Genomic DNA, 15,924 nt, shown 5'->3' with positions numbered 1-15,924 from the left:
GAAACCTAAGAGTGTGGTATAGTTGCAGCTGTACCTAGACTATATCCCAGTCATATACCTAAAGCAAAATACTACACAACGAACTACAAAAAAATGCAAATTGGAATGAAAATAGGGGACACAAACATCAAAAAAAGTAACTGTTCTAAAGTTCTGTTCTAAAGTTAGAGAATCCCAATTATATAAAGTAAATTATTACACAACGAAATACTACAAATGCAAATTGGAATGAAAATGGGGGACACAAACATTAAAAAAAGTGAAAATATAAAAAGAACTCAAACGTTAAATTGAAAAGAGGTAATTTCTGTAAGATTGTAAATAGATAAAAAATTTGAAAATGAAAGCAGACAAAAAATTTCATATACGCGTGATTTTAATTGAAAGAGGGGGGTCAACGTATAAACATTTTTAAAATACTAAATTTTTACCATATTAAATTTGATTAAAATATCAAAAATAATTATTAAATTTTTTACATTAAAATATTTTAAGAAATAAATTAAAAAGAAATAATTATTAAATTTTATACATTAAAATATTTTAAGAAATACCTTAAGTAAATGGTTGATTATGAAATAAAAAAATATTCATTATATTTTGATAACTAATCAAACTAGCTATTATATTTTAATCTATATTTTGATAACTAACTAAGCAAACACAAAGTAAAAAAATCTTTTATCAAAAAATGATAAAAATTATTTTAATCTATAATTTTTTATAACATTCCAAAAAATATAGGATATTTCTATAATTTAAAAACATTATAAAATGCCAAAGGAAAATAACTGTGAAAGCATAAATTGATAGAAATAAATTTTAAATGATATAACCAGATAAGGTATATGAAACATTATTAAAAATGAAATAGAGAGTAAACAGAAGATAAAAAATAGAGACTATTGAAAACGATGTAATAAAATGCAAAACTGGTCAGAAATAATCCATTGTAAACAAGCACCTTTTAAAAAAACGTACTAACACCAAAATATATATGGTTTTAAACTACAAAAAAAAATTAATTATTTCACAATACCGAATATTTTTACATCGATTACAAAACAAATCTGTACAGCAATTAAGAAACAAATGCAGTACTTGCCTTGGAAAATATGTTAATGTGTATAATGTTAATATGTACTGAGACAATACTAATCTGAAAATGATTATTGTGTCTTTTATATAGCGCTATTGCCAAAGATAGAAGTAGAGTAGCTGGCACCATTAGAGATTATTCTGCCGAAATATTAGAGTCTGCTTTCACATAAAAACATTCAAAATTATTGCGTTTTTTAATGTTTCTGTCCTTACTTTTAGATCTGTTCAACAAGGTATATAGAACAGGATTAGTACCTACCCCAAGATTGCTTGTTGTTCAACTTTGTAACACTACCAAAGTCAGTATATGCGACAGAATGCTACCAATACAGAACAATTTTCTTAATAAACCACCCACTTAGGATAATCCTTAAAATCAGACATGGTAGAATAAACAAAAAAAATAGAAGATATAGATCATAGGTGATACCCAGTTTGAATTCAAAGGAGGACTAGGAAGTCATAGACAGTAGGAAGGCTAGATATCGAGGGAAAATAAGAAGAAAGAGTGAATAACTACAAATATCTGAGAACTTGAGCAAATCAAAACAATTACCAAGGTAGAAAATTCAGAACACGCACTAAAATTGCACGACAAGCATTTATAAAAATGAAAAAAATGTTTGTTAATCGAGACCTTCCTCTGGAGCTGAGTATAAAAGCTTTAGGATGCTACGTATTGTCGACTTTGTTGTGTGGAATGGAAAGCTGAACATTAAAAGTGGATGATATAAAAAAAGTTGGAAGTATTTGAGATGTGGTGCTATAGAAGGATTTTGAAAATACCATGGATCCAACAAGTTACAAATGCAAAAGTGTTAAGACGGCTAAAAAAGGATTGCGAGGTCATACAGAACTTGGAACCACGAAAGCTGGGATATTTAAGCCACATTATCAGAGTGCGAAAAATGAGATATTAAGACTCATAATACAAGACTGCTGCTCCCCTTGCTGTGTACCTTGTTATCCCTGTTGCGTCCCATGCGTGTACTACCCATGTTGTTTCCCCTGCTGTAGTCCCCGCTGTAGTCCGTGCTGTTCTGCCAAAGGGTGCTACTAGAAGATATCCATGGGTTTATTAATTTTATGATCGAAGAAGTGAGTACGTCGAAAATAAAAGCAGGTCATAAAAGAGAAAAAAATATACAGAAACAAATAAAAAATCATAATATAAGGTAAAATTAAGGGTAGAAGATCCACAGGAAGACGACGAATTTCCTGGCTGAGAAACCTAAGAGAGCGGTATAGTTGCAACTGTACCTGGACTATACTGTCGTCCTCAAATAAAACGCGGTATGTGCAGCCAACTTAAAACCGAGAAATCGGCTCTCAAAGTTTTTTCTCAGGACTCTAGGTACATATATGCACGTACAGCAAATTCCAATGTGTTTATTTTGGTAGTAAAATGTTTTATTTGGTAGTATACGGCTTTCAGACATTGCAGAAGCATAAATAAGGTCAGAAAGAAACCACATATCGTCGGGTTACAAGCAAAACACACTAAGTCAAAAAAGTGGCTTTAAGTGGCAAAAAGTTATTGCAGTTTTTTATTTGACTTTCTTTGAGTTTTTTAATAAAATCTCTGCTCTGTATATCTTCACACAGGGTTTAAAAACAATCTATTATTAAAAAAATAATAAATTAAATAAAGAAAGAACTATAATAAACTAGTTTTTGTGAACGTCGCAATGACTTAATGTGTTTTACCTGAAACTGAAAAATTAATGTATTTTGCTTGTACTTTTATAATAATCGGATTGTTGACTTATTCGTACTTTAAATTTTGGTCTTATAGAAAGTACTGAAATAACCTCATAGAAAATTAAAGTTGATTTTTTAACCAAGAGGAGTAAACTAAAAAGACAGATTCACACCCAAGAAGGTTACTAGAAAAGTCACTAAATTCATCTTCTTTTTTCGTTGATAATATCAGCTTTCGATGATAATCCATACATATTATACTAACACATCGCTAAAGAGTTCTAAAACCAACTGTTTTTATAGACAAGTAAACTAAAAATCTAAAAATTGAAGGAATAATGCAGAAAACACAAAAAATCGCCGATATACTTAATTAACCTCTAAAATGACGGAAGTGCCAAAATTTCATAAATATCATTAGTGTCAAAATTTAATGTTGAAACACACTTTACATGTCACAGGAAATGGATATGAAACCACTGTCACCAGTTGCTCTCTGTTTGTCGGCTTCTTTTTCGTTCATTGTTGCATCTTTTCTTTCTATATCGATGGTGTAAAGGCCAAAGGGCGTAACCCCAATTTATAAATTTTACAGGAGGCTTAGAAAACTGAATTACTTGTACTTTGTAGCTTGTTTCAATATTCTTTTACTATTTACACGTAGAACTTTATCTCCTGAATTAAATAAATACCACAAAAATTTATATTATTACTTGCAAATACAAGAAAAAATAATTTTATATCATATTTTGTGGGTTACGCCTTTTGGCTGGCTTGTTTAACTTTTTGCGTTGGCTTTTAACGTTTTGTGCGACTATTGATGAGGGTTACGCTGTAAATGTCAGAATCCCCTTTATGTTGGTTGGTATTACTTATTACTGTAATGTGATATTTGTTGTGTAAAATGATCTGATAGGTATACAATAATAAATAATAGTAATCCTAAATAATGCTATATTACATGTATTAATATTAGTCTATTAATTATTAAATATTAAACAAAATACAGAGTGACCAAAGAAAAGAGTCCACCTCGATATTTGGCAGTATTTATTAGACTTTAGGGAAATGAAGAAATAGGTCAATTTTTAATCTAAGTGGTACACATTTTTACGGTACATACATCTGTCATTTGTCAATCCACTTCCTTCCATTTTCCCCACACCTTATTTTTAAATAGGGAATAGGGTTCGTGTGCTACCTCATTTGAAAGGTTATTCAATTCCCTATTCATTGATATTAACATTGACATAATTATTTATACAGGGTGTCCAAGAAAAATTATTTTGACTTAAATTAATTGACACAAAAAGAAGAATGTATGCAATTTATTTAACTGAAAATACATTCAACTACGGACAGAAAACAGAGAAAAATGTTTATTTGACAAATAAATATTGTTTGTCGCTTAAATTCAATGTTCAACCTACCAAGAGGCAGATTGTTGGCAGCTTGAACATTGAAATTGAGCGGAAAGCAATGTTTATTTATCAAAAACATTTTTTTCTGTTTTGTGACAACAGTAGAATGTATTTTGAATTAAATAAATTACATACATTCTTCTCTTTGTGTCAATTAATTTAATTAAAATATTTTTTTTGGACACCCTGTAAAAATAATTATATTATTGTTTATATTACTGAATAGAGAATTGAATAACCTTTTAAATGAGCTAGAAAACGACCTCTATTCCCTATTTGAAAATAAGGGGTGGGGGAAGTGGAAGGGAGGGGGTTGACAAATGTATGTAATGCAAAAATGTGTCCACTTATATCAAAAATCGACCTGTTTCGTAATTTCCTTAAAATCTAATAAATACTGCCAAATATCGAGGTGGACTTTTTTGTTTGGCTTACTCTGTATACAAAAATTAGTTTTCCTCATCAGTTTCAGCAAGTTCATCTGGCTCCGAAGTGTCTGATCTCATTTTGATATAGGTATTCTTTTTGGTACCGATTTGGAATAACATTATTTTTAATTAAATTCTTTAGATTCTCGTATTTTTTAGATTATTATTATTATCCCGGTTATTTATAGTGTTCTTCGCCTTCCGGTTCCCAGTTTTTTTAGATGCCAATTTTAATTCTTCGTTGTATAGCGGTGCCAGTGAAGGTGAAGTAATGGTTGATCGCATTGTCTTGTGCCCTTTCATACAAATGCTTATTTCTTGACTTTCCGGATCTAATGATGCTTTTGCTATAACCGTGGAAGAACTTTGATCAGGTGATGCTAAGGAAAAGTTAGGCTTAGGCCAATTATCCGGTACGTGATATTAGCTGTTCTGGGTTACGCCGTGAGGGTTACGCCAAATGTTGGGATGAAATTGTGAAACCGTTAAATGTACATAATGACATTATTCTGATATTCTATAGGTTTATAGTAATAGGTGGGGGGTCCCGGACCTTTGTCCGGGAGGTGTATTTCTGGTCGGTCTTTCAGAAAAACCAAAAATCTCAATTTCTAATTTTTGAGGGTTACCCCGTTTGGCCTTTACACGATCGATATGCATTTGATACTTTTGTTCCAGCTTTGTCCTTTCTTCTGGAGCGGCCTATTCATATTCACTGCAAGTCATACATTGATCTTCCTTTGGTTTGAAAAATGAAAAATTGTATTCTTTACAGACGATTCGTCTGTAATAGTCCACAGTACATCGTGTTTTTTAGAAGATTATTACGAAAGTCTTAAAAATGGTCTTAATTGTTTCGTTTGAGCGTTTGAGTAAGTCTACCACTTTCTGAAAAAATTTAGAGTGCAGGGTGGACACGTTTCCGCGTCCCGCGTCGTTAACTTATAACTCGATAATATTTATTAATTAAATATATGTAAGTACTTTAAATAGAAAGTTAAGAGTTTTGTAATAACAAAATCGTAGAGTCCGACATCCGCAAGATGTGACTCTCGCGCGGTAGTTTTGTTATTACAAAACTCTAAATTTTCAATTTAAAGTAGGTACCTATATTTATTTATAAAGATTGTCGATCTCTTCACCGACAAATTTACAATTTCCTTCTCAAATTTTTTAACGTTGGCAAATATTTTGTCAATACGTTTCATAATGAAGTTTTCGTTTCAACGTCTTGGAGTGAGACACGACTGAGTCATCAATCACCACACACAAAGCGAGGAAGCAATATTTTGCAAGCTAAAACTTGTACTAAATCCTTTTAACCGGGAGTTTTAAAACCAAATTTAACCAGTAAAATCCACTATGTCAAATAATTGCCTTCAACAAAATCCACTAAGTCACTTAATGGATTTTGCCTGAACAAAAATTCGTTGTCAAGACTTAGTGAATGTAGAATTTTACTGTTTTGTGTTGTCAAGGATAAAAAAATACTTACTGGATTTTGCTGGTACATAAACTAAACAAATTGCAACATCAATATGTAATTAAGTCAAAAATGACAAAAACTGACTTACTGTATTTTGCTTGTAACCCGACGATATAGCAAAAACTTGATTTTCAATTTTATTGCAGATACCGCGTTTTAATTAAGGACGGCAGTATATCCAAATCATATAAAGCAAAATACCGCACAACGAAATACTACAAATGCAAATTGGAATGAAAATAGAGGGCACAAACATTTAAAAAAATTGACCGTTCTGAAGTTAGAGAATCCCAATTATTAAAAAGTAAAATAATATAAAACGAAATACTACAAATGCAAATTGGAATAAAAATGTGGGGCACAAACATTAAAAAAAGTGACAATATAAAAAGAACTCAGACGTAACATTGAATAGAGATAATTTCTGCAAAATTGTAAATAGATAGAAAATTGGAAAATGGAAAGAAGACAAAGAATTACGTATACGCGTGATTATAATTGAAAGGCAGGAAGTCAACCTTTAAACATTTTTAAAATACTAAATTTTTTACTAAATTTTTTTACATTAAAATATTTTAAGAAATAACTTAAGTGAAAGATTTATTATTAAATAATGAAAATAATAATTATATTTCGAAAAATAACACAAAATAAAAAATCTTATTTTTAATTTGAAAATGGTTTCAATTGTTTTTAATAAATTCCCGAGCTGGAAACTAAAAAATGATGAAAAGTATTTTAAAATTAAATTCGTTTTTCCAAAAAGTTTATTATTGAAGATTTTAACACCCCACAAGAAAATACCCTCGCAAACATATTGATAAAAATAAATCTTAAGCAATATACCGATATAAGATATTTGGCAAAATTAAATAAAAATTAAATGGAGAGTTAACAGAATATAAATAAAATAAAAACTTTTGAAAACTAATGTAATAAAATGTAAAAATAAATAGAAATAATCCCAACAGTCCACATATTATTTAAAAACACGTACTATAATCGAAAAATCGGTAATGATGTTTGTAAACTACAAAAAAAATTAATCACTTCACAATACCGAATATATCTTACATCGATTACAAAACAAATCTCACGACACCAACCTGTACAACAATTAAGAAACAAATGCAATACTTGCCTTTGAAAACATGTTAATGTGTATAATGTTAATACTGAGACAATACTAATCTGAAAATGATTATTGTGTCTTTTATATACCACTATTGCCAAAGATAGGAGTAGCTGGGACCATTAGAGATTATGCTGCCAAAATATTAGAATCGACCTTATGACGAAATAAAAGAATGTGACCTAGTTAGGAATAAGTACTAAGGTAGATCACGCGATATAATCAATTGATCATTATTATTTTGAGGAAATCAAGGGCACTAAATAGTTAATATTTTTGCAGAGTGCGATGCCGATTTTACAAGGAAATAATTAAAGTTGATTGATTCTTTAACACTCATCTAAAGACAAGGCCAATACAACACCAATTCACAAAATTAATGATTATTTCTGGTCTGTCTATAATTTCTTGTTTTGTATAAGTACAAATTTCATTGTCTTAGCAAAGATTTATTTTACTTCCTTTTGCGTTATTTCTTAAAGAAACATTGAGTCAATGTCTGTATCAATATTAAATTACATTAACGGTATTCTTTGTCAAAAACTTATTTGGCTTCTTTCCAGAATATAGGGTGAGAATGGAAATCAACATGATCAAATAAAATCAGTGGATTAATGTTAGCTCCGCTCTGGACTACAAAGATGGTACTATATTTTGGAAGAAATAAAATCACAGTTAAATCATCTTCTCTTAAGAGCAAGACACTAAAATATTCAAAATACAGTCCAGTTAAAAATTCATCCCCTGATTATTCCATTCTTTCACGGTTCTTGGCATCGATATCATACCAAGAAGAAAGCAGACCTGGTAAAATCGTTCACCGCATTGGAAGCCGCAGCAAGAAGAATCGGGATACACGTTAATATATACTAGTAAAACTAAGTAAATATAGGTGACAAATAATAAGCAAGTAGCAAAACCCGAAGATATAACAGTTGGAACATAAATATACTTTCGAAGGAGTAAGAGAGTTTATATATCTAGGCTCACACATCAACCAAAGTAATACAGTAACTGCAAAAATTAACAGACGTATTGTTATATAATTTTTATGGGGAGAATTTTTAGCCGTAAGGAGTGTTTCGCGGAAGAGTAAAATTTTAGTGGTAAAGTTTCTACGAACATTTTATAAATTTCAACAGAACGGACTACAACGGTTGTTTAGAAAGTTAATGTATACCGTGGTTGATTGAACAATAGACAGTGTTTCCCAGGTTTCGCAGAAAGAAACGATAGTAAATACTTTTGTTTAGTTTAGGACAGAGGGTTTTTTTTAGATTGTAAATGAAAATAATTTTAATATCTTCTATAAATTGACAAGAAAGAAATTTTGTATACACTACTATTTTTTTCAAGAAAAGAAAGTAGAGATATGATGTGTGGAGAATGCTTGTGGTTGGGTATGAGAGCGATGGAAGGAGAATAAGGTGGTGAGTTTCAAATCGATGAGAGAAAAAGAGATTAATTGTATAATTACCATCCAAAGCAATCAGTCCAGATTGAAAGTAGTGTATTTGTGCAAAGTGTGTTAATGTGGTGACCGTGGAAGCAGATTTGTGTCAGACGAAAACGAGATCAAGTCGAGAGAAGTACAAACTCCGTGTGTGCGAAAAGATTCCAGTGTCTGTCTATAAGGAGTAGCAATATTATGTAAACTTTGCGCAAGGTACCTAGCTGAGGGAAAAATCTTTGAAATATAAAGATTGATATTACTAAATTGAAGACCTTGGGACCAGAAGGGGACCAGTCACAATTTCGTCAAAAATGAGTTAAAATAGAAATCGCACACTTTAAGGCCATATTAATGTCCCAAACAGAAAATTTCAGCTGATTTCTCATAGATTGCGCCGCTCTAGTAAGTCACGTTATGTTACCATAACTTTATATTGCAACAGAAGGAGACAAGCCACAGTAGTAATCAACATGGCGGCGGAACATTCCCGTGCATATAAATGGAAAATAGACGTTTCTGAATTTGATTCTGAACACAGTGACCAAGATCCGTTTTTAAATGAAAGCGAAGATGTCAAAGACTATACAGTATGCGCAAGTAGCAACGATTACTAAAACATAAACTTAGGAACGGTATGTTTATTAAATGTGTGGCTTGTCCCCTTATCTTATATTTTTAGAACCTAAAAATATTAGGATTGTTGTAAAGGTTTTTTGTAGCTTATCCATTTTTAGTAAAATACTTACTTTATTGTAGGAAAATTAATAGGTTTATGTCTCATAGATTTCTCCAGGTATCTTACCAACTCCAGGAAAGAAGGCGCCTTCTAGATGGAGACACAAGGATAACCAACGACATAAAAAAATTAAGCGCAAGACTAAAGGAAATATAGGTTACGAATATATAAATACAAACGGGAAGAAAATAGAACCAAAAAAAAATAGGTGCACCTTGCGGTTGCACAAAACAGTATAGACATAATTTGGTGCTTGCCAACAGATTCTACCAGATACTGAGAATAATGAACCAAGGGAAGACACTGAACATTTGGACCCTTTTTCAGCTATTGAAAATACTGAAAACTAAATTATTTTATTGCCGAATTTTATGTTCATTTTTAGAATATAATTTTTTATACAAAAGGGGATAAGCCTCATATTTTTTTTTTGAATGTTCAAAAACTCAAAAACCGTTAAATAAACATTTCTGTTACTTTTATTGTGTATTTAATAACATATTTCCAAACGATTATGGGCCCTACTTCCGAGAAAAATGTTAAAATTGGATTTCAGGATTTGAAAACAAGTTTAAAATTATGTTTTCTCCAAAGTATTGTTTGGTGGCATGTCCCCTTCTGGTCCCAAGGTCTTCAATTGGAAAACCACGGCAAATGATAGAAAAGGATGGAAGCTGATCCTAGAACAGGCCAAGACCCATTGGCCCATATTCGTTATAGAGCCAATGATGATGGTTACTGCCAAATAAAGAGTAACTGGGACCATTAGAGGCTATGCTGCCAAAATATTAGAATCTACCTTATAACGAAATAAAAGAATAGTTAGGAATAAGTACTAAGGTAGATCACGCGATATAATCAATTGATCATTATTATTTTGAGAAAATCAAGGGCACTAAATGGTTAATATTTTTGCAGAGTGCGATGCCGATTTTACAAGGAAATAATTAATTTTGATTGATTCTTTAACACTCATCTGAAGACAAGGCCAATACAGGCAATACAACACCAATTTACAAAATTAATGATTATTGCTGGTTTGGCTGTAATTTCTTGATTTGTTTACAAATTTCATAGTCTTAGCAATAATTTATTTTACTTCCTTTTACGTTATTTGTTAACCTTCGTCGGGCGGCATAGGTACAATAGTTGTAACTTTTGAGTTTTCTTGTGATAACTGTGATTTTCTTAATTGTGATAACTTTTTTTCTAAAAAGGTAGAGACCAGTAACTCCTGTTACTGGAATAGCTTCACGAGTGCTGCGAGATACTTGAGGAGGTGTATCTACAGTAAATAGTATGTTTCGGCTAAGGACCATTTTTACAGCATTTTGAAGAAAATGACTCCTCGCTTTCAGAGATCTCGTTTTTACTTCGAGGTTGAACCAAATGCAAACAAAGATCTTAAGAAAGATCCTTCAAAAATTTCCTGCGTTGGTCCTTTGTTTTTTGTAATGGATTGTTCTCTCAATATACATATAATATAGGATGCTAAGACAGTGACATCAATCATATTATAACCGAAGTCCAAGGGCCAACGCAATGTTCTACGCTTGACCGTATACTCATTCAGCACTTTATCCATGGTATGAGCACCCTTTGGTTTTATTGTAATACTTAATTATTTCCGGCTTCGCTACTTCACTGTTTTCTACTTGTCCTATCATAGGCATGGACAAGAGAAATACCTACTATGCTACTACTGTTTTGTATTTCTTTGGCTCATAAGATCATACAGTAGCATCATTATTGAATGCAAAATGTGTGGAAACAACGACTCTTTCCTTGTGTGCTTGCATATTGGTGGGTAGAAATCTCTTATTTTTTCTAACTGTGCCCACTAACCTCATGTGCCATGAATACAAGACTTTAGCGAGTCCAAGACTGGTAAAAAATTTGTGGTAACATTCCGCCCAGAACTTTTATCAGACATGACCAGATAGACCGTGGAGATACTCTTTGAGATTTTTTTATTTATTAAACACCAATAAGATGCTTAAACAATCTGATCAAATAATCTATGAAAAACCTTAGTTTTGATTATGATCTATCTTCTTTCAACATGAACTATTAGTTAGTTTAGTGTACTTCATTATTGAGTTTTTGAATATGTTTTTATTTCTCGTTATTTCCAATTTTAAATACTCTTTGCTTGTATTTTTAACGAATATGTTGTTTTTGTTCTTGTTTTGATTATTTAGGAATATAGTTAGACAAGAATCAATGCACCACAGGCACCTCTGAATCAGACTACCACTTGGGGAAATCAAGTATATACATAAAAACTAACCATCATCACAGTCTAATAAACAGAAAGTGTAATGAAGGTCTCCTTCATTTGCTTCTTTTTGTGTAGACAAGATTGTGTCTGTTTTTTTCAGTTTGCCTCCAGTATGTTCTGGTTCCGTCGTTTTCTTGGAGTTTCCATTGATTGTCTTCCGATTGGGGACTCGTCTCTCACCGTCTCTATTACTCTGTTTGTTGACATTCAGCTTATCAGGTCATTTCAGTCTGCTCTTGTTTCTTACTCAGTTCTTTATGTTCTGCACCTTGCATCTCCATCGTATAGGAAACAATGGTATAGGTATCTGTATTTCTAGCTCTGTCCCATTGTGTCTTACTATCGATTTTTCGAAGGAATTTCATCTCTGGTATTCCTAGCATTGTTTTTTTGTCAGGTCGTATTGCTGCTGCATATTCTGCCTTTCATTTCTTTCCGATATTTTTTTTCTTCATATTAATTCATTCAGGCAACCTGTGACTCCATTTGCTCTATTCAATTATCTTTCTACTTTTCCGTTGATCCTCAAATTAACATGTTAAATTTTCAGTAGTAATTGCACAAGAGCTCTAAAATTATCGATTTGTTTCCCGAGTGACACTTTGACAGTTTTAATTTCACGGCCCGAAGTGAAGTAAAATTATGTCAAAGTGGCACGAGGGCAACAAGTAGATAATAATTTTAGAGATCGAGGGTAGCTCGATGAGATTACTTCATGAATAAAAATGTCTTTTTAAGTCATTTTAACTAACATTTTATTGATATTTATGTTCACCTAAATATTTGCTAAACTTGTTTCTTGGTGTTGTCTGTGACAAGTTGTAAAACATTAATTGTCATTAATGTTGCTGAATGTTCTAGTCCAATTAAATAAAAAAATCAAAATTTAACTTCATACAGGTTGGAAAATTTTTTTTATCGAATTTTAGGTCCAAACAAAATATATTTTCAAAAAAGTGTATAATTCATATGAGGGGATCATTCTTTAAATAATTAAAAATGGGTAATTTTTGCACAAAATTTATTTTTTAACTGCTGCAATATTTCATGTTTTTTTCTGCATCAAGATTTTTACAATTCTGCAATCACCAAGATTTTTACAATTTTTTTTCTGCAAAGCTGAAGAAACGATCTTTTATATATCGCACACCTAGATCTAAAGAGCTTTTAGTCAAAAAAGCACTTTTTTCAAAAAACACGAAAAACTGTTTTCTCTATTCCAGTGCACTGCAGGAGTGTTTTGTTTTTATGGTTTGCTTTATTTATGCACAAGAATATTATGTTGAAGTACTTTAGTGTTTTATACACGTTTTAAGGCTAAAAATCGATATTTTTGAATTATTTCCCTTTTGCTTATCAAGTATGTATATTTGTTATACTAACTCGAGTTGAGCCTGTGTTGGTGAATTAAGTTTGTAGTTGCCTCTCTTCTGAAGAGGCATTATTCATATAGAACGAAATGGCTTTTTGAATTATTTATAAGTCCAATAGACAGAGTGTGCTATGACCAACAGTAAAAGTATGTTTGCTCATAAAAATAAAAAACTACTGCAGTCAATCAACATTATTTTAGTACAATTATTATTATTGGTAGCAATAACCTATGTCAGTAACAAAAACCCAACTGGGTCATAATAACTCTTAAAAAAAGATAAAATATATTGCAAACTAGAAAAAAATTTAAATTCACATCTGAATCATAACAATCATATTTGTCTTACAATTACAGAATTATTAATTATTATAGTTACATATTAATGCTTATTCTTAAAAAAAACTACTAAAAATGACACATAGAAATGTCTGTTTTCTTCTAAATTGCTGTTTTTATCGCTTTTTCCTAGAATCAAGAGAGGATTTGAAAAATGGCTTGCATATTTGTATTTTGGATCTATTAATCTCAAAGTAAAATGAATTGTTGAGAGCTCCAAAATTTCGCGTACTTGAGTACCGATATTTAGGCTTTATTTTTTGCGAGTGACGTACTATGAATTCTCTTGCTTTTCAAGATCGCCGAGTGCCACATATTCGTCAAAGACCTATTGTCTTGACATCTCGTCCACATTATCTTTGCATTCTAGGTGACATTTGTCTCCATTGGGTGGTCCAACCTTTCTTGCTAGCATTAGTTTCTTAGATTTTGACAGGGGCGGGTAGGCTTTGCCAGAATTTCTTAATTGTTTTGCGATTTTCGACCTTTAGGTTGCTGGTTTGCGTACCATCTTTTTGCTATTTTTTCGATCTCAGGACCAGTTTCAGGAACCATAACACCTTCCGGGCCTACTTGCTCAATTATCTTTGATATCCGATTAACTGGAGCTGCTGCTGCTGGAGATGAATGAAGTTACCGATGAGGATGAAGGTATCACCTTAGGTTGGTGCGCATTGCGCATTTTTGTGTAACAATTGAAAATTAGGATTTTTATCGGAGTCAATACCACTTTAATCGCTCCGGATATTTGAAATATAATAGTTCGGGGTAACACAATTTTGTTGTTTAGACGTGCTACGGATAGATGTATTAACGGGTGTCAGGACAGCATGAGTTTCTTTGGAACCTCATCACTTGATGACATCTTCATCTTCCACGGTTGTATGTTGAGTAGAAGTTATAGGAGTGATATTTTCTTTACCTTTTCTTCTACCATACTTACGAACAACGCAGGCGATTTATTGTTTTCTTGAAATATAAAATGTTGTGCCACAAATCGATTTAGGAAGCCCGTAAAAACATTTTTAATCTTTTTAGCTATGTTTTAAAAATATATTTTTCAGAAACCATCTAAAGGGATCTAACTTAAAAAATTGGCAGTAAAATAGGAACCAATTTTGTTAATACTAACATAAACATTAAACTGTACTAAGACCTAAAAACTGGAATCGTCAATAACGAAATAAGTTTAATTTTGATAAGATTTTATAGAAAAAAGAAACAATCAAATATCACTCAACAAAACAGACACAATTACAAAATCGAAAATGTTTCAAGAATAGGGCAACAACTCAAAATAAAAATAAAAACTCTACTCACCTTGCCAGCAATACAGGGTGAACTCAAAATGTTGTATTTGTTGTATCCTTTTAATTACCATTAACCATCTAAAAAGTGACAATTCAAAATAATAATGCTTCAAATTTCAACTAAACAGGTTCAACTCAAAATAACTCCAAACTTTTTACGCAGGACACGTGCACTCCGCTTGTAATTTTGATTGCAACTAGCTTTGTTCCCGTTTACGTGCGGAGGGACCTGGCTCGCTCGTTCAACAAAAGGGATTCTAGGCGCCGTCTAGGGTTGAGTTTTGCGCTTATTTTTAAATCTCTTTTATTGATCGATAGGTATCCGGAGAGGAAATTAAATGGTGAACTTAACTCAATTACACATATTTTTGACTTAACTCTCTTTAGATCTAGGTGTGCGATATAAGACTTACTAAATTAAATTTGACCTTTAATTTATTTAGATAGTTGTTAATCAAAATTTAAAACAAATTTTCAAAACAAAATATTTGCATTATAAATAAGCACTATAAAACATTTTGTTTTGCAAAAAAAGTTGAGCTATGGTACCAGTATTCACAGAAAAAAAATTGGTACTAGTATAAACAGAAATAAAAATTGGTATTATGTTGCTGATAAGGTGAACAAGTTTTTAAGGTCTAATTTTTTTTGCTTTTATAATTATATTTTCGACAAATGTATTGACAAATCAAAATTTCAAATAAACACCCCTCCAAAATTGTGTTTGACATTGGTGTTATTTGTATAAAAGTTGTTTGTTTTAATAACATAGCCGGGATTAAAAATTTTGAAATTATTTTTGATATTCGTGTTCCCGATAGTTTTTGACACACACAAGAAAAACAAATTCTAGATCCATTTTTTGCCGAGATAGCTTTTCCAAGTTTAAAAATTTATAATTTGTATATTTATCAATATTAACATTTTAAAGTGCGTGAGTACATCTATCAACCCTACTACTCAACAATGTCATTTATATATAAAGTAAAAATTTTAGAATATTTCAAAAAATAATAATTTTTGTAGCAACCTTAAATTAAAACTTTTTGCATGAAGAGTGGTGCAGTACTACCTACTTTGTAATATCTTCGTTAATAATGGACCAATTTCAATGTTTTTTTAGGGTAGCATATAAAAATAATAACATCTAAATGACACTTTTTA

The sequence above is a fragment of the Diabrotica virgifera genome, chromosome 8 (genome assembly GCF_917563875.1).
Source record: "Diabrotica virgifera virgifera chromosome 8, PGI_DIABVI_V3a".
Classification (NCBI taxonomy): Eukaryota; Metazoa; Arthropoda; class Insecta; order Coleoptera; family Chrysomelidae; genus Diabrotica; species Diabrotica virgifera.
The sequence above is the reverse complement of the archived record's forward strand: the minus strand, read 5'-3'. Positions refer to the sequence as shown.